General features: G+C 41.9%; 1 long non-coding RNA gene and 2 pseudogenes across 2 annotated transcripts; 2 read left to right on the top strand and 1 right to left on the bottom strand.

The window, feature by feature from the left end:
* The first annotated feature begins 4 nt into the window (after window positions 1-4).
* LOC147360293 (uncharacterized) lies at window positions 5-13,077 on the top strand. Of its 2 annotated transcripts, none has more exons than XR_015139071.1 (3): window positions 5-125; window positions 10,817-10,915; window positions 12,827-13,077. It is a non-coding gene; the product is annotated as an uncharacterized LOC147360293 (long non-coding RNA). The 2 variants fall into 2 exon arrangements; XR_015139072.1 differs by lacking the exon at window positions 12,827-13,077 and adding an exon at window positions 10,987-11,439.
* LOC147360294 (5-hydroxymethyl-dUMP N-hydrolase pseudogene) lies at window positions 3,905-4,613 on the top strand (annotated as a pseudogene).
* An 8,084-nt stretch (window positions 13,078-21,161) lies between the features above and the next one.
* LOC147360292 (glucosamine-6-phosphate deaminase 1 pseudogene) lies at window positions 21,162-22,307 on the bottom strand (annotated as a pseudogene).
* Between the last annotated feature and the right edge of the window lie 3,197 nt (window positions 22,308-25,504).

Here is a 25,504-nt window from a genome sequence, read left to right as displayed (position 1 = left end):
GCCGACCGCGCAGGCGCACTGACAGCTCAGGCCTTGAGGCCAGACAGGCCGCCCACTTCAGTCCCCCAACCCCCCAGCCCCTGCGCAGGCGCAATGACCGCCCAATGGACCTAAACCGCAACCAGGTATTTACGGTAAAGCGAGCGAGTAGAAGGAAAAGTGAGGGTAGTGCTAATAAGGGGGGGAACCGGCAAAGAGTGTGCCCAGTACAAGCTGCTACAGTCCAGAGCAGAGGCTATTCTGGTGAACTGAACTTCAGACTATCCCAGGTTTACCCTTGGCCGTATTTCAGATGCCCTAAACTTTTTTTTTTTTTTAGATGCGCTAAACTTAAAAGAAACCTGAAAGGCCATAAGGTTGCCCTCATCTTGATTAAGAGAAAAGTGGGCAGGAAGCAGAACTGGAAGATGCTAGAATGAATTAAAACCTGATGTAAAGCTGTCAGCTTGCATTAACAAGTTCTGGAGTATTGCTGGCCAATTAGAAGGTCTTGGGGATGTCTGTCCATGAACTCTTAGCCTATCTTCAAGTCTCCACACACCAGCAGATGTCAGACTTCTTTCCAAAAGAATCTCACCCCTCACTCCATCCCAACTCCCTGCCCAGAGGAAAGGAAGTGGACAATCTGATAAATTAAAATTTATCTTCAAGGACTTTTACTACCTGGTGGTAGCTGCCTATGAAAATGGCAAGCATCTTGCCTTCATTCTTGCCACCCTGGAGCAGGACCCAAACTTACCTATAAATCTTGATCTGTCCAGTTACTTGTAAAAGGATTACTACTGCTACTAAAGCCGATACACCTGCCCATCAACCCAACCATAGACCCATCTACGAGATAAAGGTTGAATGAGGCAGATTATGATCAAGCAGCATGAACCTGTCAGTGGTCTAGCAGTTGAGCCAAATATTTTTAGCAAACACTTAGAACTTCATTGTGTGCCAGGCACTGTTCTAAGGGTTTTGCAAGTATTAATTAAGCATCACAGTAACCTTTAAGTGAAGTGAAGTGAAAGTTACTCAGGTGTGTCTGACTCTTTGCAACCCCATGGACCATACAGTCCATGGAATTTTCCAGGCCAGAATACTGGAGTGAGTAGCCTTTCCCTTCTCCAGGGGATCTTCTCAACCCAGTGATCGAACCCAGGTCTCCCACATTGCAGGCTGATTCTTTACCAGCTGAGCCATAAAGGAAGCCCAAGAATACTGGAGTGAGTAGCTTATCTGTTCTCCAGCAGATCTTCCCAACCCAGGAATGGAACAGGGGTTTCCTGCATTGCAAGCAGATTCTTTACTGACTGAGCTATCAGGGAAGCCCACAATAACTTTAAGATGTAAGGAATTGAGGTACAGAGAAATAAGTGATTTGCTCAAAGTCACCCAGCTAGGGAGTGATGAAGCCTGAATTTAAACAGGGGGCAATCTAGCTTTTCTCTGAAGCCCCTGCTCCTACTCAATTGCCAACATTGCTTGGTAATGGGAATTCTGATACAAAATTATTTTATATTAGTTAACCCAAATTTTTCAATTGCTCCCTTATCCCATAGAACCCTGAGGGAAAGTATAGAGAGGTGACCTTGCCCTCCTCTGCACGGAAGGACGGAAGAACCGGGGCCCAAAAGACATATCTTTAAACCCCAGAATATTTTGAGTAAAGAATGTTTTTCAAGACTTGTGAAACCAAAACCACAAGGGCAAGGGGGTCAAAGAGACAAGTAACATATGTGAAAGATATATATTTAAACTTGAACGTGGCTGTTTGAAAATTTGTGTTTATAAGACTTGTGGGAAAACCTGCCCTGACAGCAAGGTTTCTTGGACAGTAGAAGGTGATATAAGCAGGGTTTTAAGTTTAATCAGTTGGGTTTGTTCAAAGCAGTTGCTTTTGAGAAATTAATTTTCTATTTGTTTTTGCTCATTAAAGACTATGATATATGCCATAGCTATTATGTTTCCCCTAATCTACTTCATAGGGCCCCTAAATCTTACACAAGTTGGTTGGTTTCTTGTGCAAGGTCACATGGTTGGTAACTGACAGACTCAAGATTCAGAACTGACTCCAAAACTTGGATGGTTTCTAGTTTGCTGCTTTACTTCCACTTGGTCCTGGTGATTCTGTTTCATCCAGGCATTCCACAACCTGGAAACAAATGCCTACTAGACACAGGCCCTCTGCTCTGGTCTTATTGAGAGAAATGAATATTCATGTGCTCCTCTGATGTCAATCTCACCATAGTTAGAACTAGAAAAAAAGAATTCAAAGTTCAATTAATTTAAGGCCCATTGTTTAATGACCTTGAATACCGTCAGCAAGTCCTCCTTGCTCTTCCAAGCTAGCTTCCACCCACCCAGCTGAATTGGGCAATTTTATTCCTGGCACTATTAACCTTGTGGTTTTGCATCTCTCCACAACTTCCTCTTCAACCAGCACTGCTAGTTCTCAGTGCCATCTATCACCACTCCCTGGTTCTCTCAGAACCTAACCTCCTCAAGGACCTTGTTTGTTCCATCTGCCAAAATCCCAAAGCAAGCCAAAATTCTTTTAAAAAAAAATATAGATTTCTTTGTCTGATAAAAATAATGCTCAAGAAGGAAAACTTGGGAAACAAAATGTGTATATAGACACATACAGATCCAAAGATACAGATCGTGGTTGCATGCCCCATAAGTCTTTTTCTTTTTCCTTTTTTTGTAAGTCTTTCTTGGTTCATTGATGCAGAAACTTATCTGCATGTTTGTCAGGGAATTGTTAAAAAAAAAAAAAAGAGTGAACTGGCAAAATGATAATAGTAACATATTTGATCCCATCACTTCATGGGAAACAGATGGGGAAACAGTGGAAACAGTGTCAGACTTTATTTTTTGGGGCTCCAAAATCACTGCAGATGGTGATTGCAGCCATGAAATTAAAAGACTCTTACTCCTTGGAAGGAAAGTTATGACCAACCTAGATAGCATATTCAAAAGCAGAGACATTACTTTGCAAACAAAGGTTCGTCTAGTCAAGGCTATGGTTTTTCCTGTGGTCATGTATGGATGTGAGAGTTGGACTGTGAAGAAAGCTGAGCACCGAAGAATTGATGCTTTTGAACTGTGGTGTTGGAGAAGACTCTTGAGAGTCCCTTGGACTGCAAGGAGATCCAACCAGTCCATCCTAAAGGAGACCAGTCCTGGGTGTTCATTGGAAGGACTGATGCTGAGGCTGAAACTCTAGTACTTTGGCCACCTCATGCGAAGAGTTGATTCATTGGAAAAGACCCTGATGCTGGGAGGGATTGGGGGCAGGAGCAGAAGGGGACGACAGAGGATGAGATGGCTGGATGGCATCACCGACTCGATGCACATGAGTTTGGGTGAACTCCAGGAGTTGGTGATGGACAGGGAGGCCTGGCGTGCTGTGATTCATGGGGTCACAAAGAGTTGGACACGACTGAGCGACTGAACTGAACTGAACTGAACATATTTAAGTACCTACTATGAATCAGATAGTCTATTTGTGCTTTACTTTCTATCCATAATTTCCAATCCTTATAACAATGTCATTAGATAGGTATTATACTAGCTGATCTTCTTTGGTTATAAATATGTTCATTCATTCATTCCATCAATATTAATATTTACTGGGTACATACTAATTTGTTTGGCACCTGGGACACAACAATGAACCAAAGAAACAAAAACCCCTGCCCCAGTGAAACATATTCTAGCTGGGGGAGACTGGCAATGAATAATAGTCTAATTAACAAGAATAAAGTTAGAAGAAGGTACTTTGGAAAAACTTTTTTTAAGAGGAGTAGAGGAGGAGGATAGAGTCACAGTTTTGAGTAGTGGGGATATAATAGGCCTTTTGAGAACTTGAAATTTAAGGAAACAGGAAGGAGAGGAAGGATTCAACCCTTCCTCAACCATGCAGGTAGGTGTCTGGAGGAAAAGCATTCCAGACAAAGAGAACACCAAGTGCAAAGGCTTTTGAAGCAGGAGCATGCTGGGTGTTAAGAAACAGCAAAGAGAGGGGCCTGCGTCGGCCGGGATGGCAGCGGCGGCTGGAATCCTGGTGCGTGGGGAGCCGGGTCTTCTCTCCCTGTACTTCTGCGGGAGTATCCGCGGCGGACGAGAGGACCGGGAACTGTACGTGCGCATCGTGTCTCGCCTCCGGAGCTTCGGGGTGGTGCTCACCGAGCATGTGGCAGCCGCCGAGCTGGACAAGAGCAGGGAAGAGGCTGCTGGAGGCGACAAGTTCATCCATGATCGGGACCTGGCCTGGCTGCAGCAGGCAGATGTGGTCGTGGCAGAAGTGACCCAGCCCTCTCTGGGGGTAGGCTATGAGCTGGGCTGGGCTGTGGCCCTCCACAAACCGGTCCTGTGCCTGTTTCGCCCAAAGTCTGGCCAAGTGCTCTCAGCCATGATCCAGGGAGCAGCCGATGGCTCCAGGTTCCAGGTGTGGGACTACGGAGGAAGCAGAGGTGGAGGCCCTGCTAGATCGGTACTTTGAGGCATATCCTCCTGAGCAGGTGGCTGCCTCTCCTGACCCAACTGCTTGACTTCACCCCAGTTTTTATTAAATTCTCCTGATGCCCCCTCCAAAAAAAAAAAGAAAGAAAAGAAATAGAAAAGAGGCCAATGTGGATGGGAAAAGTGAGCAAAGGGTAAGTACTAAGAGATTAAGTCAAGGAGGGTGCAAATCATGTGGAAACATGAGGGCTACCAGCTGCAAGTGGCTTTGAGGTCCCATCTTTATGGCTTCATATCTAGAAATAAAAGAAAGCCTCTGCTCCTCTGTTCAAATGTAAGGGAATGACTTCAATAAGTCTGGATTGCTTTCATTCCTGGACCAGTTGTGTTTTGAAATGATTGACCCAATCAGGATGTACGTTACCCCTTGGGTTGGAGGGCAAGGTCTAGTATCAGGAAGAAGAGACTTGGTTCTGGACAAAGATTCTTGGTGTTATTTAATAAATTTGGAAATGAAGCCCAGGGAGGTGAAATGACTTGCCAAAGCCCACACCTATGTGTTAAGTGCTTTGAGATTTGAACCTAGATCAGCCAGGTGATGCTAGTGGTAAAAAACCTGCCTGCCACCAGTGCAGGAGACATAAGAGACAGAGATTTGATCCCTGGGTCAGGAAGATCCCCTGGAGAAGGGCATGGCAACCCACTCCAGTATTCTTGCCTGGAGAATCCCCATGGACCGAGGAGCCTGGCGGGCTACAGTTCATAGGTTCACAGAGTCAGACACGACTGAAGCAACTTAGCACACACGCATAGCCTTGAAAAACACTGTTCTGTTCTGTAACTTGAGCTGGGTACAAGTTCTATGGCTTTTAGGCAGTCACAGGGAGTGGCCAACTCCTATAGAGTTTCACTTATGGTGACTTCCTAGGAGTGCCTCAGTGTTTGGGTGGAGTGACCATGTTTTTGGGAGTTAGGATGCTCAAACAACATTTGAGGGAGTGGCCAGACTTCAGTGGGTTGCTCCTGAGTAAACATAGTTCATGAATCCTTTTAAACTCATTGCTTACAGCCAACCTCCTCTTGTATTTCAACTTATATTCAACTTTGTACTCAGTCGTCTCCTCAGTGATCTTGCGTCTTTAGGGGTAAGTCCTCTCAGTTTCAAACCTCCCAGTAAAGTCAAGGTTCTGAGCCTTTATTTGGGGGTCCTCTATGGCTGGCTTTATCTGGAAAGGGAATGGTTCATCTTGGTGAGTACTCAGTTGTGGGGAATTAGGTTTCTAAAGGCACTGCCACTGTTCAGAACTCCAGATCAATTAATGTTTAAAACTTATGGGCCAAAAAAAAAAAAAAAAAAAACACGTTATGGGCCTTCCTCTTGTAAATTTCTTTTGCGTTGGACTAAAATCGCCTGCAATGACTTGAAACTCTGTTGGTCTACTTTTGGCTTGTTGAGAATTTCAAAATTAGTTTATCTGTGTGGTCAACTGGAGAAAAGCTATAGTACAAAACAAAGAGAATGTGAAGCATATTTCAATTCATATTTTGAGGCCTCCAACCATAATTAATGAATCTGCTACTATTGCTTCCCCCTGAGAAACTAACTCACAATTATCTCAAAAGATTTCCAAGCTAGAAAAATCCTCTGAGGCTTCTGAGAACTCTCTCTTTCCAAATCTCCTTTTTTTCTGTCCCTCTGAATATCTGTCATAAAGCTCTCCTCACTGCTATCCATCTCTTTCTGAACTTCCTTATTTTTTTGTAACACTGAGCTTGATCCCCAGCAGAAGACCATCCATACTGCCCATCCTGTAATGGCAGCCCATTTTAAAGCCAGGTCCAATGAGGATGGCACCACACCATTACATATATCCTCTGGACTAAGGCATGTAAATCCACCTTTCAAGCACTATTAATTGGACATGCTCTTTAGCATGCCCTTTAGCATGTCCAATTAATAGTGACGTGACAAAGCTAACCAACAATGTTGCCTGGGCAAAACATAATTTTTTTTTTGTTTACATCTCAGTTAGAAATCTCCCTAATATAAAGAAGCAAACTGAGGATAAAGTAGTTGGATGGGTGGATCAGCCTATGGTGTTATTTACAGTAAGTTATACCTTATGAATCTTTGTGAAAGTGGAAATGTAGTTCTAGAGGCAGTTCATATTTCACCCATTCCTTTTCATCATTCCCCACATCTCCCATGTTTATCTCAAAGGCTTGTAACCTCTCTGGGAACTCTTATCTAGACCACTTCCCTCCAATTCCTAAAATTGAAAAAAAAAAAAAAAAGGAGGGGAAAGGAAGAGAAGAAGACTTTTAAATATACAGCTGCTGGACTTCCCTGGTGGCGCAGTGGATAAGAATCAGCCTGCCAATGCAGGAGACGGATTCGATAAGTGACCTGGGAAGATTCCACATGTCTCAGAGCAAGTAAGCCTGTGTGCCACAACTACTGAGCCCACGTGCTACACCTAGTAAAGCCCACACGCCTTAGAACCCATACCCTGCAACAAAAGAAACCACCGCAATGACAAGCCCATGCACCACAACGAAGAGTAGCCTCCGCTCGCTGCAACTAGAGAAAACCTGAAAGCAGCAAGGAAGGCAGGCCCGGGAACCAAAAATAAAAATAAGTGAATAAATAAATTGCTAAAGATAAATAAATAAAAATACAAGCTGCTCTAGAAGTGCCTTTGCCTAGAAATCCAGTTTAAGAAAAGTTTTAAAACAAAAACTTTAAGGCCTCTGTTTGCATCTGTCTGTATGTTCATGCGTGTGTGTTAGTTGCTCAGTCGTGTCCAACTCTTTGCGACCCCATGGACTGTAGCCCACCAGGCTCCTCTGTCCATGGACTGTCCAGGCAAAGATACTGGAGTGGGTTGCCATTTCCTTTTCCAGGGGATCTTTCCGACCCAGGGATCGAACTTGGGTCTCCTGCATTGTAAGCGGATGCTTTACTATCTGAGCTATTAGGGAAGACCATGTTCATATGTGTCTATATATAAATATATTGGGAATATGTGGTATTTTTCCTACCTTTGGATAGTGCTGCTAAAATTAATCTGTAAAAGAGTTCTATTGCATTGGCTTAACACGAACAAGCATTATATAAATTAAGTCTATTTGCAAAAATGTAATAGAACCTAACCCAAATGTTTTTCAAGTTCACGTGATCTAGGGTGAATCTTTAGGAAATAAAAGCTAGTTTAAGTTTGTTGGTTTAATACAGACATTCCGTTAGCATTGCCAACATTAAGTATAACACTTTTTAAGGAGTTTTTAAAAAATAAGTTTATTTATTTATTATTAATTTCTGGCTGTGCTGGGTCTTTGTTGCTGTGCACAATCTTTCTTTAGTTGTGGTGAACACGGGCCCTAGGGCGTGTGAGCTTCAGCAGTTGTAGCTCATGGGCTCTAGAGCACTCTGGCTCAGCAGTTGTGGTACATAGACTTAGTTACCCCTGGAGATGTGGAATCGTCTCAGACTAGGGATTGAACCCACGTCTCCTGCATTGGCAGGTGGATTCGTAACCCCTGATCACCAGGAAAATCTCAAGTATAACATTTTATTCTACTTAGGTTTACTAAAAGTCAAATAAGCTCATGTTACCTCTGTTACAAAATTTGTCAGTCAGAAAAATAACTTAGGATGACTGATGTTATCTAATGTCTATTGAAGTATTTTAATAGGAGATCTAAACATGGTTGTTAAGAACAAATGAATTAAATGTAAGTAAGTTGAGTTTTTAGGCAAACTTTTTAGCAATGATATATCTGCTTAAAATCCATGGGGTCACAAAGAGTTGGCTACGACTTACGCACTGAACAATTACTTAAAATAGTTTCCCAGGGGGACTTCCCTGGTGGTCCAGTGGCTAAGACTCTGTGCTCCCAAAGCACGGGGCCTGGGTTCAATCCTTGGTTAGGGAACCATATCCCACATGCCACAGCTAAAGATCCTGCATACCAGAAAGTAAAGATCCCATGTGCCGCAACTAAGGCCCCAGGCAACCAAATAAATATTTTAAATAAATAAAATGGTTCTCAAATCTCACTGGTAACTTACACCTTTAGAGTTTTACTAAATTAAGTAATAAGTTAAATTTTAAGTTAAATTCATTGAATATCTATTTCCAAATAAGATGATATTGAATTAATTACTGAACATAGACTTCTTTTTACAGAGAAACTAAAGTATTTGATGCCAGTCTGAGAAATTTTCTATGAGAAAGCATGTTTCTAGAAATGATAAAAATTATTTATAAGGTTGCCAATATACAGAATGCCAATGTAAAACATAGTTCATAATTGCTATTTAGTTCTTATTAATTTTCAAATTAAAGTTTTCTCAGGATTTTTAAGTGGGGAAGTTAAAAATCTTAAGAAGGATTTTTAAGTTGGTGTTGGAGAAGACTCTTGAGAGTCCCTTGGACTGCAAGGAGATCCAACCAGTCAATCCTAGAGGAAATCAGTCCTGAATATTCATTGGAAGGACTGATGCTGAAGCTGAAGCTCCAATACTTTGGCCACCTGATGTGAAGAACTGACTCATTGGAAAAGACCCTGATGCTGGGAAAGATTGAAGGCAGGAGGACAAGGGGATGATAGAGGATGAGATGGTTGGATGGCATCACCGACTCAAAGGACATGAGTTTGAGCAAGCTCCAGGAGTTGGTGATGGACAGGGAGGCCTAGCATGCTGCAGTCCATGGGGTCACAAAGAGTTGGACACGACTGAGCAATTGAGCTGAAGGATTTTTTAAAAATTCTAATATATGTGATTAAAGCTAAATAAATAGACAAATAAGTAAAAACATCTCCATATATGAGGAAAGTAGGATGTCTGTTTTCCGTAAAAGAAAGTTTATGAAGAAGGAATCTTTAGAAAGGACTTTCATGCCTGGTTAAGACTAGAAATGATTGAAATGAATTTAATTAAATGAATTTTAATATCAAAAGTAAACTGGTACAAAACTGGAATTTGTTTTTCTATGTTTAAAGGACAAATAATTTTTTTTTTTCCCTAATGGTATGGTCTTCAAATAAGAAATTATGAAAGGTTTTTGTTTAACTTTAAGTAATATGTTTGGCTTTCTCCCTCTGTTAAAAGGACAGTTTTTTGTTTTTGATTTTTTTCCTATCTGTCTGCTCTTGATAAGAAATAAGGAAGATTTTTCTTTACCGTTAAGTAATATGCCTAGGGAAAAAAACAAACATCTTGTATCTTATCAAAATAATCATGTCTTTATCATATGATAACTTAAGTAATGCAAGTCCTCTTGATAACTAAGATTTGCTCAGAACTGTGGTGGTGGTTCAGTCGCTCAGTGATGTCTGACTCTTTGCGACCCCATGGACTGTAGCCTGCCAGGTTCCACTATCCATGGGATTCTCCAGGCAAGAATACTGGAGTGGGTTGTCATTTCCTTCTCCAGGGGATTTTCCAGATGTAGGGATCCAACTCAGGTCTCCTGCATTGCAGGTGTTCTTTTGCACTGCAGGTGGACTCTTCACCTCTGAGCCCTCTGAGAAGCCCAACCTTCCCTATTTGCCTGTGAATTCTTTGTTATCTTGGTTAAATGAATAACTAAGCATTGTTTCACAGTGACGTATGATCCTATTTGACTATTTTAAAACTTTGGATATTTTTTACAAACTTCCCCAAATCAAATTCCAAATGAATTCTTTTTGACTTAGAACTAACTTGAGATAAGAGATATTTCAGAGATCTCAAAGATTTATTCTCTCTCATTGTAAAGGAAGAGATATTAAACTAATTAGATGCACTCGATATGCTTAAATTGTAGGGGAAGAATTGTCAAATAAGTAATGTTTAGCCTTCTTTATGTTGTGTCTATGTGGGTATGTGTTTTAGGTGTTCAAGAAATTGTGTGAAATTCCTAGAAGTCTGATATGTCCTGACATAAAATGTTGTCTGTCATCAAATAGAAGCTCACACTAAAAGGACTGAGTATAAGGGGAAAGTCCTAGCTGACTTTCATGCAAAGGCAGCAGCAACAGAATATGTAAATATTGTGGCATTTGTAGATGAAATCCATTCTGCTTCTTCAGAAGAATTGACCTCTCGTTGTCAGACTTTTCCTATCCTGATATCTTGTAACATGGCAACAGACTGCTCCTGAATCAGAGAAATTAAGATAGGTAAACACTGGATGTAAATTAAATTAACAGTGGAGGCTACAGGAAAACCAAAACAACTGCTTGGTACTTCCTGGCTTCCTGGCAAACTAAATTTTTTTTTTGTCTTTGCACTCTACCTACCACAGCACATTTATGATGACTAATCATTTAAGCTTCTGTGGTCCAAAGCACTGACTTTCGTTTTGCTTAATCTCAGATCCACTCCTTCAGGAAAAAACAGACTGGTGACTGTATCTACTGGAAATGACACCTTAACAGTGACGTCTTCCAACCTTGTTGGAGGGGACCTTGACAGGTATTGGTAACTAAATTTGTGCTGTTAAACCTAAGGACATTGACTCATAGATTCCTGTTTCTCATTTAAAGAAGGAACCGTCTCCTTCCTGGATGTCACAACAAGTCTACAGACCTGAAAGCAAAGTTAATCAGACAAAGGTCAGGATAATGAAGCAGATGAAATCTGTTGTGAACGGCTTTCCCAAGATTCCAGACCACATGGACCATCTAATGCAGGAGTCTCTAGCCTCCAGGATCTAATGCCTGATGATTTGAGGTGGAGCTAATGTAATAATAATAATAATAATAAAGTGCACAAGTGTAATGCACTTGAATAATCACAAAACTGGTCCCTGGTGCTAAAAAGGTTGAGAACTGCTGAATGTCATACAATTAATAAGTCATATGAAAAAATAAATAATTGCTATGAACGACCTAATACCAGGTCTTGGAGAAATACTAAAAGGAATAATGATAGCTAGACATCTGGAGATGACTGACCACTCCAATAAGATTCTTCTTAATAAAGGTTTTTGAACTTTTATTATTTTGAGTGCCTCTGAAGTCTCACTTCCTAGATTACTCCTTGTTGCTCAAATATGGCCATAAACTTTCTAAAACCATATCTTTCGCATAGACACCATTTTCCTTCCTCTGTGTGACATGACTTTCTGGGAAGAGCCTTCCCAGCACAGGGGAAGTTGATGCTGATGTCAGATAACCAGATGGTTGATCATTGATGCCTCCCAAAGAAAGATCTTGATCAAAAGGGGGGAAATGTGAAAGAAAAGTCAAAATGGAGTAGGTATTGCTAAGAGAGGTCACTAAGATGGAGCTGAAAGGCCATTGAGGAAACAGGACTTGTGCATATCTCAGCCTGGAGGGAAACTGAACTTTTGACCATTGCTGTCTTAACACAGGCATCCAGAACATGTGCCAGAAATGCAAGATACTTATTGACCTTACCCCAAAACAACTCGTGGCAGCCTATTCCTTAATAACAAATGCTTCTTTATGTCAGAGTCAATGACAATTCTCACCTAAACACAAAACCCTAACAACCTTGTGATTTTTGCCATGTAAGCCTGATTCATTTTCTTCTTCTGAGCACTCTTTTGGTTTTCACCTAAATCTGTGTCTCCTGAACTGCAATTCTTAATATTCTAATAAAGTCTTTGTATGTGACCCAGAAGCACCTGTGCAGAATATTTATTATGTCACCTTTCCCCCTACCTCCAGCTACTTTTATCCCACAACTAAGACTGTTACCAAACTGAACTTGGGTCCACTTACCTCCTGTGCAGCAAAACCAATTTATTAACACCTGGTTGTAGTGATGAAAGGGCTTCCCTGGTAGCTCAGCTGGTAAAGAATCCACCTGCAATGCAGGAGACCTGGGTTCAATCCCTGGGTTGGGAAGATCCCCTGGAGAAGGAAACAGCTACCTACTCCAGTATTCTGGCCTGGAGAATTCCATGAACTGTATAGTCCATGGGGTCGCAAAAGTTGGACATGACTGAGCGACTTTCACTTTCACTTTCAGAATGATGAAAAGTACAGCTTTTATTGCAGGTGCCAAACATGGGGTATGGGCAGCTCATGCTCAAAAGACCCAAACTCTCTGATAAGGGGTTTTAGGGAACAGTTTTTAAAGCCAACTTTTGGGTGAGGGCTGCAGAGGGCATAGCTTTCTTCTGATGGGGGGATGGTGAAGTAATGGGTTATATTCCAGGAATCTTGTGCTCCACATGAAGTCACCATCCTCCACCTGGGTGGGGAGACTTAGTTCCTACAAAAACAACTCAAGATATGTATTGGATTGTTATGTGTATCTCTTGAGGAAGAGATTCTTATATTGCTGCACTCTTGTTATTACTTTTCTATTTAACTGCTTTTCCTTTGTTTCTTCATTCCCTCATTTCTGTAATAGGTAATTGCTTGAATCTGCCCTTTGGAACTCAGGGAAGATCTAGAAGGCTGAAACCTTTTTCCTACAAATGAGAAATGGGGGACATGGAAGAGCGTTTGTACTCAGGAGGGCTCTGCAGTGTCCTGCTCACTTTTTAGACCATCCTACTTATCCCATAAGCACTCCAGTCCTTCTGCCTTCAGGGAGGCAGATCTGAGATTTGTTCCCCCATCTCTTCACTTGGCTGTCTTATGTATAAACTTTGACTGTAAACCTTGGCGTTTCAGTATTTTGCTTGCTGCACATTGGGCAGATGGACCTGGTTCAGTAACACTAACTGTGCTAGCACCTTGATTTTGGTTTTCCAGCCTCCAGAACTGTTGAGAAAATGAATTTGTTGTTTAAGCCACCCAGTCCATGGTATATTGTCATGGCAACCCTAGCAGACTTGATACACACCTCCAACATGCTTGTACTATGTGATATCCACTCCTGAGTTGATGTCCTGAGGTCGGACATTTTGATTTAGTGGTTCGCAATGTTTGGGCCCCAAACTTCTGACAACCATGGAGCTGGTTACAACCAAGAACCCTTGTGCTATTGCATACCATACAGAATAAAGTCTCATACATACTTGTCTATTTCTCCATTCTAAGTGTGCTATCATTTATATTTATCATTTGTTACATTATCATATGATAATATATCATATAATAAATATACATTTATCATCTATCATATTTTAAAAGTACATATTAATTCAAATGTTAAGGAAGGCTTTGATCTTTTAAAAAATATTCTTTCCTCAAAGTTAAGTATCTGTTACATAGTAATCCTTCTCATCTAAAAACATTACCCTATCTCAAGAAGGTCTAAAGGCATTTTAGTGTTTGGGAGTTGTTAAATACTGTGATTGACAAGGAAAATAGTTTCAGATTTTTTATTAAGGGGAGGTGGGGCCTCCCTCGTGGCTCAGATAGTAAAGAATCCATCTGCAATGCAGGAGACCTGGGTTCAATCCCCGGATCGGGAAGATCCCCTATAAAAGGGAATGGCTACCTATTCCAGTATTCTTGCCTGGAGAATTCCATGGACAGAGGAGCCTGATGGGCTAGAGGCATGGGGTTTCAGAGAGTCAGACACAACTAAGCAACTAACACTTTCACTTTTCTTTCACTTTTCACTTTAGAGCTGATAAGCTGGGTGGGATTGGATGGTTGTCTTTAGAGTTGCATTTGAAAAACAAATATATAATAAGTTCCCTACATATAAACCTTCAAACTGCAAACTTTCAAAGATGTAAACCTGGAACTTCCCTGGTAGTCCAGTGCTTAAGACTTCATCTTCCAATGCAAGGGGTTTGGGTTTGATCCCTACTCAGGGAGCTAAAATCCAACATGCCTCGTGGTGAAAAAAAAAACAAAATGTAAAAGAGAAGCAATGTTATAGCAGATTCAATAAAGACTTTAAAAAAATCAGTTCAGTTCAGTTCAGTCGCTAAGTCATGTCCAACTCTTTGCGACCCCATGAATCGCAGCACGCCAGGCCTCCCTGTCCATCACCAACTTCTGGAGTTCACTCAAACTCATGTCCATCGAGTCGGTGTGCCATCCAGCCATCTCCTCTGTCATCCCCTTCTCCTGCCCCCAATCCCTCCCAGCATCAGAGTCTTTCCCATTGAGTCAACTCTTCACATGAGGTGGCCAAAGTATTGGAATTTCAGCCTCAGCATTAGTCCTTCCAATGAACACCCAAGACTGGTCTCCTTTAGGATGGACTGGTTGGATCTTCTTGCAGTCCAAGGGACTCTCAAGAGTCTTCTCCAACACCACAGTTCAAAAGCATCAATTCTTCGGCGCTCGGCTTTCTTCACAGTCCAACTCTCACATCCATACATGACCACTGGAAAAACCATAGCCTTGACTAGACGGACCTTTGTTGGCAAAGTAATATCTCTGCTTTTCAATATGCTATCTAGATTGGTCATGACTTTCCTTCCAAGGAGTAAGCGTCTTTTAATTTCATGGATGCAGTCACCATTTGCAGTGATTTTGGAGCCCCAAAAATAAAGTCTGACACTGTTTCCACTGTTTCCCCATCTATTTCCCATGAAGTGATGGGATCAGATGCCATGATCTTCGTTTTCTGAATGCTGAGCTTTAAGCCAACTTTTTCACTCTCCACTTTCACTTTCATCAAGAGGCTTCTTAGTTCCTCTTCACTTTCTGCCATAAGGGTGGTGTCATCTGCATATCTGAGGTTGTTGAGATTTCTCCCGGCAATCTTGATTCCAGCTTGTGCTTCTTCCAGTCCAGCATTTCTCATGATGTACTCTGCATAGAAGTTAAATAAGCAGGGTGACAATATACAGCCTTGACGTACTCCTTTTCCTATTTGGAACCAGTCTGTTGTTCCATGTCCAGTTCTAACTGTTGTTTCCTGACCTGCATACAGGTTTCTCAAGAGGCAGGTCAGGTGGTCTGGTATTCCCATCTCTTTCAGAATTTCCCACAGTTTACTGTGATCCACAGTCAAAGGCTTTGGCATAGTCAATAAAGCAGAAATAGATGTTTTTCTGGAACTCTTGCTTTTTTGATGATCCAGCGGATGTTGGCAATTTGATCTCTGGTTCCTCTGCCTTTTCTAAAACCAGCTTGAACATCTGGAAGTTCATGGTTCACGTATTGCTGAAGCCTGGCTTGGAGAATTTTGAGCATTACTTTACTAGCGTGTGAGATGAGTATAGTAGTACAATATTTTCATTTCAAGCCCAGGATGTCTGTAAGCAAGCGAAAAGGAGTGGTGATGTGGCTGGTATTGCTAAGAAGCACCAAGTGAAAATAATGGAACTTTCTGTGCAACACGAAGAGCTTACTAATGAAGGCCTGATGGAATTGGAGGCCCAGAGGAAGGACAAATAGAAACAAGAGGAAGAAGTAGTAACTGAAGAATGGAAGCGATTCATGACACAGGAAATGGTGAGGGGATTTTCCTTATTTGAGGAGGCACTGTTAGTTTCTGAGGCACAGGAGCCGAATGTAGAACAGTGCACAAAGGATGCAGCAGCCATTCAAAATGTAATCCAGTGCTACCATGTCATCTACAATGAGAAAAAAAGAGCCAACACCTAGTCATCACAGGCTTCCCAGGTGGCTCAGAGGTTAAAGTGTGTGCCTGCAATGCGGGAGACCTGGGTTCAATCCCTGGGTTGGGAAAATCCCCTGGAGAAGGAAACGGCAACCCACTCCAGTATTCTAGCCTGGAGAATCCCATGGAAGGAGGAGCCTGGTGGGCTACAGTCCACAGGGTTGCAAAGAGTTGGACAGAACTGAGCGACTTCACTTTCACTTTGACCCAGTCATCACTGGACCATTTTTTCAAGCGGGTTCATTCGCTCAGTCGTGTCCGACTCTTTGTGACCCTGTGACCTGCAGCTCTCTAGGATTCCCTGTCCATCACCAACTCCCAGAGCTTACTCAAACTCATGTCAAGTGGGTAGATAGAGCTGAATCCAGCAAGGAACCAGAACCTGTGCCATCAGTGTCAAGCGTGAGTGATATTGCAGCTTGCCCTCCTCTTTTTGCTGATGATCCTTCAGCTCTACCATCTCCCACCCTCTCCCTCCTCCAGTCCGTAACTCTTCTTGCCTGTCCACTGGATGCCAGCCCCTCTGTGCCAGGTGCTGCCAGGTGCTGTACTGTACTACTGTACTTTTTAAGGTACTGTACTGTAAGATTAAAATGTTTTATTTTTTGTCTTTGTTTTTTATGTATTATTTGTGTGAAAAGTATTATAAACCTATTTACAGTATAGTACTATATAGTCAATTATGTTAGTTGGGTATCTAGGCTAACTTTGTTGGACTTATGAACAAATTGGACTTGCAAACACACTCTTGGAATGGAACTTGTTCATCTGTAGGGGACTTACTGTATTGTGTTTTCCTATATTGTGAGTTAGAGTATGCCAATACACATAGTAATGTTTAAGATACTCTTATTTGGGGGACTTCCCTGGTGGTCCAGTGGCTAAGACTCCCCACTTTCAATGCAGGGAATGAGGGTTCGATTCTTGGTCAGGGAACTAAGATCCCACATGCTGCAGCCAAAATAAACAAACACAACTGAAAACAAAACAGTAAGATGCTCTTATTCACATATTTTCAAAAGACTGAGAAAACATCAATTTTCCCTACTAATTAGAAGTATAATTTGCATGTGAGGCAGCTTTAGGGCACTGAACATTCTCCCATCTAGTGTGCTCTGAGTATCTGGGAATAAGCTGGCACTGGATTCTGAGCAGGAGAGCAGGGTTCCTTGGAGAAAAAGACCCTTTTCAGTGCCAACCTGACTCAATTTTCAGGATGTTGGTGAAAGCTGATGGTAAAGTAGGAAATTTAGGGAACATGTAATAAAGGCAAGGAATCTAGGGCTCCCAAGAGGCAACTGGGAGAGAGGGTTTGGAAGTGAAGGACTGAAGGGAGAAGATTGTTACTGGACCACTGAACAACCCCTCTCCATCCCCAAATATTTGTTGTGAGCAACTTTTTGGATGGAAAGGTTTCAACAAGTTGAATTTCCTGTGTGTGTGATGGGGGTGAGAAGATCTGTTCCAAAACAGAAAGAAGAAGTAAAAATGTTTCCCACAGAAGAAAGAGAAGCTTAGACAGTTGGTACTTCCCACAATCTGTCACCTCAAGATTAATATCAAAAGACACAGTTTTGAAAAGTTTACAGATTAGAATTGGGCTGCAGTCCATCCAAGGGTGAATGGATAAACAAAATATGTATGCCAGTATACATAATGGCATATTTACTCATCTTTAGAAAGAAGGAAATCCTGACACATGCTACAACATGCATGAACCCAGAGGATATTATGCTAAGTGAAATAAGCCAATCAGAAAAGAAAAAGTACTGTATGATTTCACCTAGGTGAAGCATCTAAAGTAGTCAAAATAAGAGAAACAGAAAGTAGAATGGTGGTTGCTAGGGGCAGGGAGGGACAGGGAAAAGGGAGCTGTTGTTTAATGGGTATAAAGTTACAGTTTTGCAAGATGAAGTAGTTCTGGAGATTGGCTGTACAACATGAATGTTAATGCCAGTAAACTGTATACTTAAAATGATTAAATGATCAGTTTTATGTTATCCATATGTTACCACACAAAACCCCCGATTTCATTGAATTTTTAAAAAGTGGGACTATAGAACCAGAGTGCTTGGGTTTGAATCTTGTGACCTTGGGCAAGTTACATACTCTCTTTAATTTCCTCCTCTGTAAACAGTTTTGTTGTAAGGTTTTATGGGAATTTGGTGTGGCACACAGAAAATGCTTAGTACATTTTGTCACTCACTTATTACATTGTTTAGTCACTCAGTCATGTTTGACTCTGTGTGACCCCACGGGCTGCAGCATGCGAGGCTCCACTGTCCTTCACCATCTCCTGGAGCTTGCTCAAACTCAAGTCCGTTGATGCCATCCAACTGTCTCATCCTCTCTTGTCCCCTTCTTCTCCTGCCTTCAGTCTTGCCCAGCATCAGGGTCTCTTTCTAATGAGTCAGCTCTCTGCATCAGATAGCCAAAGTACTGGAGCTTCAGCTTCAGCATCAGTCCTTCTAATGAATATTCAGGACTGATTTCCTTGAGAATTGACTGGTTTGATCTCCTTGCAGTCCAGGGGACTCTCAAGAGTCTTCTCCAACACCACAGTTCAAAAGCAACAATTCTTCGGTTTTCAGCCTTCTTTATGGTCCAACTCTCATATCCATACATGACTACTGGAAAAACCATAGCTTTGACTATGTGGACCTTTGTTGGCAAAGTAATGTCTCTGTTTTTTAACATGCTGTCTAGGTTGGTCATAGCTTTTCTTCCAAGGAGTAAGTGTCTTTTAATTTCGTGGCTGCAGTCACAAAGAATTGGACGTGACTTAGTGGCTGAACAACAACAAATATGCCCCCTTGTTCATTGTAGTATGTACGTGCTTAGTACATGTGAGATATAATTATTATAAAAAGCAACCTGGGGACTTTCCTGGTGGTCCAGTGGTTAAGACTCTATGTTTCCACTGCAGTGGGGGGCGTGTGGGGTGAGAGTTCAACCCCTGGTTTGGGGAACTAACATCCCACATGCCAAGAGGCCAAGAAAACCACCAAAAAAAACAACAACAGAGAAAGCATCACTAAGCCTCTTTCTTCAGTTCCCTAATTCAGCAAATGTTGAGTCCATACTTCCTTCAACGCGTCATTCTATCCTCTGGGAAAACTACAGAAAAAATGTTCCCCCTACATGGTGCTTCATTCACTAGTGGTAGATTCAGATAACAAATGAGTAGATTATACATTCTGGGAAGAAAAAGAAAACATGCTAAGTAAGAGTATAGGAAAGGCTGGGAAGTGCTATGACCTGACACTTGAGCAGAGACCCAAATGAAGTAATGAAGTAAGAGGTACTCCACTATATAATGAATATCTCGTATTTTAGCCAACTTGCAGCAGAGACCCAAATGAAGTAAGGGAGTAAGGGGTACTCCATTATGTAATCAATATCTCGTATTTTAGCCAACTTGCATCATAATATTATAGATTAAATAGTGTCTAATTCTTAACTTTGCAAACATTAGACTCACTAAATTTATTGCAAATGCCAGTATCTAAAACAAATTCAACAAAGAAATAAATCTAAAACCTTTTAAATCTTTATTTTTTCCTTGAAAGTACTAGATTTAATAGAAAATATCGCACTGTAAAATAAGTCCATTGATTCATTAGGTTAAAACAGAATGACAGGACTTCCCTGGTGGTCCAGTGGTTAAGAATCCATCTGCCAATGCAGGGGACATGGGTTCGATTCTTGGTTGAAGAAGATTCCACATACTGCAGGGCAACTAAGCCCATGCGCCACAACTACTGAGCCTGTGCTCCCGAGCCTGAGAGCTGCAACCACTGAAGCCTGAATGCCCTAGAGCCTGTGCTCCACAACAGAAGCCACTGCAATTAGAAGCCCCCACAGTGAGAAGCCTGCACACTGCAACTAGAGAGCAGCCCCTACTTGACTCAACTAGAGAAAGCCCACATGCAGCAACGAAGACCCAGTGCAGCCAAAAATAAATATATCTATAATAATAAACTTTAAAAATGAAACAAAAACAAAAAAACAGAAGGAAAGCACAATCACGTATAAAAGCTAAAAAGGAAACGCTGGTACCAAACACAGCAGTTAAAGCCTGAGCCAGGCTCTGAAAGACCTTTCCAGAAATAGAGGCAGGAGCGACTTCAAACAGACACAAACACTGGGAGGAGGAGAAGGCAGCATCTAGACCATCAAGACATAAGAGGGAATGGAAGGCAGAGCGATAGACTCATCCTGTGAACAAGGAGTGAAGGGTAACGGGGCAAAAGTGTACTTCCTGATGTTCTGGGAACATCAGACCACACCACACAGACCCAGGAGGTTAGAAGGGCAGAACATTTTAAGTGGAGAAAGGATATTAGACGACTGTAGAAGCACTTGATATATTTCTTGGCGGTCAACTCTTAGGGACACAGAAAACACGTATCTCTGGTATTGTAACTCTTAGGGACACAGAAAACACGTATCTCTGGTATTGTTTCTAAACTCATAATTGAGCTATTTCCCCTGACCCCATACCCCTGGCTCAACATAACATTGAATCTTGGTTGTGTCTGTTGCCCCCATGAACTTCCTACATATGAATGAGTGTATATAAGAGAGGCACCATAGTGAGACCTTGGAACAAAACACAGGATCTCTGCCTTTCTCCTGGTGCTGGAGCGTCCCTGAGAGATAGGAGTCTGATGAGGCTGGGCCACTTGAGGCACTGAGTTCATAGGCAAAAGCCTTCTCTTTAGCCCCACCCACCCGAATCCTCTCTCAAGGAGGCCTCTGAGTTCATGAAAAGGCCAACTGAGAGAGCAGAAAAAAACAGCTGGGCAAAGTTTTCCTAGCTGGGGAAAAACAGTGAGGGAGAGTTTTCGTCCCATGGCACATGTTACTGACTAAAGGGACTGCTGCCTTACACTGATTTTAGACATTGAGTTTGTTCCTTGATCCGGAACAATGATTCTAAAACAAGGGGCAGGAACACAGGCTTTTAAGACTTTCCAAAGAGGTTTTGTCCAATACACATAAGCCCCAAGCTCCCTCTCAATTGAGAATCAGTGCATGTAATGATAGACATTCCTGACGGGAGTATATTGTACACATGAACAGTGTTAGAGGCACAATAAAAAGTTAAAAACCCCGAATCTGTGGGGCAAACATCAAAATTATGTAGTGATTTTTTTTCTGATTAAATTATAAATTAGCTGAATTCCATGACTAGACTCCACACTGCACCACCAAGAACAAGTTCACCCATTTAGCTAGTAACCATACTAGATTAAAGAAAAACAATTCTGTCCTCCTAAAGACAATCTTCAGAGAGACCCACCTGTCCCAGTGAGGTCCTTGAGACTACAAGTAGCATCAGCTAATCAGTGTATGGCTTCTTAAAAGGCTGGCTTTTCTCTGTTTCTTTCTCTTTGATATTGCACAGGGGGTCCACCAACTTGTTATGAACAAGCTTTAAATCTCTGAAATACTTGACAATCTTCACTTTCATCTCCAGGGTGGCATCCTCATCACACATAAGTACCATGTGGGGATGCTGTGGGAAGACAAACATGGTCCACAGATGGTTCACTCCCTCCTCAATGGCCTTGTGCAGAGCAAACACCTTGTGAACCCTGTGATAAGGATCACCACCTCTCTAGCACCCATGACAGTCAGTGCCCATGCCCACTGTCAGGGCCATGGTGGGCACCTTGGTGAGATTACCACTGAAGAACCTAGCACTGGCCAGGATGGTGTCCACGGCCAGCATCTTCACATGGGTCCTGGACAACAGACTGGAGCCTGACTTGTAAAAGGCAATGTGTTCATCAAGGCCCATCCCTCCAACAAACAGCTCAATCCCTACCTGCAGCCTTGATTGTCTCTTCAAAGGCATTACACTCAGCCTGTAGGCCAACTGCATTCCCATCCAGAATTTGGGTGTTTTCTGGGAGGATGTCAATGTGTTTGAGGAAGGTGTCTCACATGAAGGAGTGGTAACTCTCCCAGTGGTCTCAAGGAAGGCCCACATACTCATCCATGTTGAAAGTCTTCAATATTGTAAGGACAGGTCTTCATTCTTATAGTACTCAATCAGCTTCTTGTAGCAGCCAAGTGGGGGTGCTCCCAGAGGGGAGCCCCAGAGTGAAGTACTTGTCTGGTCTTGCACTAAACTGGTGATGCAGTTCCTGATATATTTGGCTGAGTACTCACTGGCCTGAGAATAGTGGTCCAGAATGTTGTGCTTCATCTTGTCGAGAACACCTCCTGCAGTGGCTGCAGTGACTGTGCTAATCTTTCCTTGTTTGACGATAACATAAATAATTCACTGGCTGCCTGCTCTGGAGCTCACACACCACAAGTAAAGAATCCGTGCGTCACAGTGAACAGATCCTGAATGACACAATGAAAACCCTATGTGCCGCTACTAAGACTCAAAGCAGTCAAACGAATACTAAAAAAATAATAATAATCCTTTGGAACACAAGCATTAATACTGTCAGAGAGGTAAAACTTAGACATTGCAAAAAGGATATAGTCTTCCCTCATGGCTCAATAGGTACAGAATCTGCCTGCAATGCAGGAGACCCGGGTTTGATTCCTGGGCTGGGAAGATCCCCTGGAGAAGGAAATGGCAACCCACTCCAGTATTCTTGCTTGGACAATACTATGGACTGAGGAGACTGGCAGATTACAGTCCATGGGATCACAAGAGTCGGACACGACTTAGCAACTAAACCACCACCACCAAAAAGGATATATGAAGTTACATATATGATCCATTTTTATTAATACTTTAAAAATACATAATAAATTCACTGAAAAAAAGTCTAGGAAGATTCACATCAAGAGGTCACTGAAGCGCAGTCATTATGGAAAACAATATGGAGGTTCCTTAAAAAACTAAAAATAGAGTTGCCATGTGATTCAGCAATCCCACTCCTGGGCATATATCTGGAAAAGATGAAAACTCTAATTCAAAAGGAGCAAATACTGTTGCAAAAGTCCAAAAGACTTGCTTGATGCAGAGTTGCCACAAACTTTCAATTTGTTAAAAAAAAAAAAAAAGCAATTATCTGTAAAAATCAATAAAGCAAAGCACAGTATGATGAAGATTGTGGTGGTAGTTATACAATCATACATAATTACTAAAATTCATCAAACTGTACACTTAAGATGGGTATATTTTATTCTATGTAAATTATACCTCAATGAAGCTGGGAAAAATTCATCATAGTATAAAACAAGATTTATACAATTTCCTCATGTGAAAAAACAATGTTTTTTAAATTTGAAAAGGTGACCTCTGGTTGGTGGGAATATAGTTTTTATTTTTTTGCTTATATATAATCTGTTTTCTACAATGAATGTTATTTTCCATAATTATTTCCTGAAGTGATGGTGACCTAACTGAGGTGAGTAAGCAATTAAGTTCCACTTGGTTTGGTGAGACAGTGCCAGAGCAGATGTTTGAACCCAGATCTCTGTATTTCTGATCATTAGACTGGTACCTTCTGAGCTTCCTGGGTAAGAATAGCAGCCTGGGATGCTTAACAAAGCTGTTTGTGTACTACACTTTAAATCTGCATAGTTAATAAACCTGCAAAGGTGATTCATGGGAAAATGTGATGGAACCACTGACACAGGTAGAATCTGAAACCTCAGGAACATTTTCTTCAACATATTAAGGATCTATCATCAACACCAAATAATCCCACGTGTGTTATTAGTTATTCCACCTGGAATCTATTACGATGAATCCTCCCTGGAAAGTCATCTTCTTTATGAAGCCATCACTGACTAGGACTCCATACCTGCTCAGTGGGGTAACCCTTGGTGGTTTCTTTTCTATCTCCACTACTAGGACATTAAAACACAGAGCTCTTCTTGCCCAGGTAAAAGTTTACTTAATTCAGGGATTGGCACTGATACTAGGGCTGGATAATTCTTTATTGTGAGCCTGCCCAGTACAGTGTAGGATGTTTAGCAGCATCTTTGGCTCCTGTCTGCTAGCTACCTACTGGGCACCACCTCTCATACCCAGTTGTGACAAACCAAAATGCAAAAATGTCATTGCCAATGTCCCTGAAGGTGGTAAAATTTACCAAGTTAAAAATGACTAACTTGTCTCTCATCAGGCTAAACATCCTCTAATCAGTCCTCCACATAGCTTCCAGATTTCTAAAACTTGTTATTCAAAGCACAGTCCTTGGCCTAACAGCACTGGTGTTAGGTAAGAGCTTGTTAAAAAAGCAAAATCTCAGACCCAACACCAGACTGCATTTTTTTTTTTTAAACTTTACATAATTGTATTAGTTTTGCCAAGTATCAAAATGAATCCGCCACAGGTATACATGTGTCCTGGTGATTTCTATGCTCTTAAAATTTGAGAAACACTGCCAGAAACGTCTCTGACTTGCTTGAGGTTAAATATCACTTGAAACAGAGATTAACAAAATTCCTAAGTTCTTCTCCTGAAGATTTCATTCCTTGGGTCAAGGGTGGGGCCTAGGAGTCAAGTGTCTCAGGTAATCCTTACCTTTGGGCAACTTAGGGAACTGCTGCTCTAAAATACACATCAGATTTTGTCCTTATCCACATAAAATTAAAAAACCACTTTGGGACTTTCCGGGTGGTCCAGAGGCTAAGATTACGTGCTCCCAAAGCAGGGGGCCTATGTTAATCCCTAGTCAGGGATATAGATCCTACATGCCGCACCTAAGTGTTCTCATGCTGGGTCCCGCATATCACAACAAAGATGGAAGAGCCCATGAGCCCCAACTAAGACTACCCACCCACCCCAGCCCCACCCCCGCCTTGTGTGCAAGCTCAGTCATGTCTGGCTCTTTGCAACACCATGGACTGCAGCTCACCAGGCTCCTCTGTCCATGGAATTTTCCTGGCAAGGATACTGGAGAGGGTTGCCATTTTCTTCTCCAGAGGATCTTCCCAACCCAGGGACTGAACCTGCATCTCCTGCACTGGCAGGTGGATTCTTTTCCATGCACTTGGGAAGCCTTGCAGCCAAGACCCAGCACAGTCTAAATTAAATAAATATTAGAAACAAAACACTTTAGTGGCGCCCCCGTGACCTATATACCACTGATTCTCACCTTAGGTACTCACCTGTTGTTGCTGTTCAGTTGCTAAGTCATGTCTGACTCTTGGCAACCCCATGGATTGCAGGTATGCCAGGCTTCCCTGTCCTTCACCATCTCCTGGGGCTTGCTCAAACTCATGTCCATTGAGTCGGTGATGCCATCCAACCAACAAATCCTGTCACCCCCTTCTCCTCTTGCCCTTAATCTTTCCCAGCATTAGGATCTTTTCTGCTGAGTTGGCTCTTCACATCAGGTGGCCAGTGTATTGGAACTTCAGTTTCAGTATCAAACCTTCCAATGAATATTCAGGATTGATTTCCTTTAGGATTGACTGGTTTGATTTCCTTGTAGTCCAAAGGACTCTCAAGAGTCTTCTCCAGCTCCACAGTTTGAAAGGATCGATTCTTTGGTGCTCAGCCTTCTTTATGGTCCAACTCTCATATCTGTACATGACTACTGGAAAATCCATAGCTTTGACTATATA

This window comes from Bos grunniens, chromosome 13 (genome assembly GCF_055505025.1).
Source record: "Bos grunniens cultivar Pamir isolate PY7600 chromosome 13, Bosgru_T2T1.0, whole genome shotgun sequence".
NCBI lineage: Eukaryota > Metazoa > Chordata > Mammalia > Artiodactyla > Bovidae > Bos > Bos grunniens.
This window is presented reverse-complemented; position numbering and strand designations above follow the sequence as displayed.